This window comes from Xyrauchen texanus, chromosome 6, assembly GCF_025860055.1.
Source record: "Xyrauchen texanus isolate HMW12.3.18 chromosome 6, RBS_HiC_50CHRs, whole genome shotgun sequence".
Taxonomy (NCBI): domain Eukaryota; kingdom Metazoa; phylum Chordata; class Actinopteri; order Cypriniformes; family Catostomidae; genus Xyrauchen; species Xyrauchen texanus.
This window is the reverse complement of record NC_068281.1, coordinates 15,428,248-15,430,970: the sequence shown is the minus strand read 5'-3', so window position 1 is coordinate 15,430,970 and position 2,723 is coordinate 15,428,248.

The window sequence follows — 2,723 nt, the reverse complement described above, 5'->3', positions numbered from 1 at the left end:
TCGGGTTAAGTAAATTAAATGTGTCATTTAGGATGAAGGAATTGATAAATAATTTTTTTAATGGAAGATCAATTCAGGTAAGATTAGGTGGGACGCTATCAAATAAATATACTGTGGAGAATGGCATACCTCAAGGGAGTGTTGTTAGTCCTAAACTTTTCTCTATAATGATAAATTATGTGTTTTGATTAAATAGATCCATCCATAGGTCGGTCTTTATATGCTGATGATTATGGTGCACAATGTAAGAGAGGCAGAAATATTGAATATTTGATGTAGAAAATGCAATGGGCAATTGGGATGGTAGAAAGGAGATCTTTGAAATGGGGATTTAAATTCTCTGTAGATAAAACTAAAACAATAATTCACAAGGAAATGAGTGAGTGAAGACTTAAGTTTAAAGTTGTATGGACATTTATTGGAAAGAGTGTGTGTATTCCAGTTTTTAGGTATGCTGTTTGATACAAGATTGACATTGGCAGATCATATAAAGAAAATCAAAGTGAAATGTAAAAAGGTAGTTCATGTAATGAGGTGTCTGAGTGAACTACCTTTTTACTGGATTGGGGTGCAGCTAGGGAATTTATGAAAACAATATATCTGGGTCTAGTGAGATCAGTTTTGAAATACGCGTGTGTGGCATATGGATCAGCATCAAAAACGTTACTAAAAGATAGATGTTATACAAGCACAAGTGCTCAGAGTTTGTTGTGGGGCTTTTAGGATGACCCCAGTTGCAGCATTATAAGTATTGATAGGTGAGTGTGGCAGGGCGGAGGGTGGGGCCGGGTCGTGATCATACACACCGGTCCCTTATCAGGCTAATCAAGCCTCCGAGAGGGATAAAGGCAGACTGCGGAGGATTGTGCAGGAGAGAGAGATAGTTTACGGACATGTCCGTCATGTGTGTGTGTGTGTGTGTGTGTGTGTGTGTGTGTGTGTGTGTGTGTGTGTGTGTGTGTCTGTCTGTCTGTCTGTCTTTTATTTGAGTTTGAAATTAAACTATTATTTGTATCGTCAAGCCGGTTCTCACCTCCTCCTTTCCATTGACTGCTTTACAGTGAGACGTAGTTGAAATTAAGAAGGAATCAGATTGCAGGAACATACTGGATTCATCTTAAAGGTCTTGTGACACTCACCCAACAAAGAAGATATTAAGAGATAGTTGGGAAAGAGAGCCCAGAGGAATGTCAAGTTTTGGATGGATGGGTAATAGGTTGGCAGAAGAGTTAGGTCTATGTGGGAGGGCAGTTAGTCCAACTGTTATTTGGCCATTTAGTCCTCCATGGATATTGAAAGTACCAGAAGTAGATCTTTCAGTGTTAGAAACATATCAAGAAAACAGGGAAGGACAATCAGTAGAAAGTATTTTTCAAGCAAACATTATATTTGGCTGTGAGTTCAAATATATATATATATATATATATATATATATATATATATATATATATATATATATATATATATATATATATATATATATTGATGGATAAGAATATCCTGAATCTGGTTGCACAGGCATTGCATTTGTGGTTCCAAGCAGACAGGTTGGAGTGTATAAACACACTACAGATCATTTGGTAGTGTTTACAGTAGAGATGATGGCAGTGATATGGGCATTAGAGTGGGTAGAGGAAATCAGACCAGTAAATGTGGTAATTTGCTCTGATTCGGTATCTGTTCTGCAGTCTATTAAAAATTACTCATCTAAAAGTAGGCAAGCTTTGGTGTATGAAATTATTCAAATGCAATCAAGGATAGTCAGCTCTGGGATTAGGATTTGTTTTACATGGGTGCCAGTGCACATGGGAATTGAGGGGAATGAAGAGGCTGATAGTTTAGCAAAAGGAGCATTAAAAAGGGAGAGAGTAGAAGAACAAGTGCCAGTTAGCACGATGGAAGGGGAAAGCTTAATTAAAAAGGTACTGATGAAAAAATGGCAAGAGGGATGGGAGACTGAGTTGAAAGGGCAACAATTTTATGAAATGCAATGTAAGGTGGGAACGGAAAAAAATTACTTGGTAGAAGTAAAAATGAGGAGAGTATTTGCACAAGGCTTAGATTAGGACATTGTGGGTTACATGGGACACTATTTAGCCTAAGCATCAGGATGGAACCTGTATTGTAGCTGGGGAGTCAGAGAACGTGGAGCATGCTATTCTACAATGTAGACAAACTATAAGAGAAAGAGAATCACTTAAAGAAAGATTAAAAGGCCAAGGAGTTGAGATTTTAATCTAAAACGATCCTTGATCAAAGGAATAGGTCCGAGCTGTAACAGTTTAAACGAAACTAGTGGAAAGGATACAAATTAATCTAAAGATTAAATAGAAGGGGAAAATGAATGGTTTTTTTTAATTATTATTGAGTTATTTATTACTATTATATTACTATTTATTTTATTTTCTCGCCCTTCCTTTTGGGCTTGGTGTGTACACCGGCGCAGCTGAACACACAGCGCTGGTGGAATCGGGGTTAAGGGAAGGGAGAGTTTCTTCAATGCTGAGTAGAGGGCATTAATTTAGCTTGCGAATCACGAATGAAGAAAGGAGAAGATGAAGTTTCGATAGGTGATGGTAATGCTCCAACTGATAGTTGCCAATTAAAGTTAAAAAAAAGAATAGGAATATTTTGACCAATCAGAGAGCCTCGTTTTCCTACGTGAATCATTTTTGACGAATCAGGGCTCTCCTTGTTGCATAGACTCAACCTACCAGTGACTG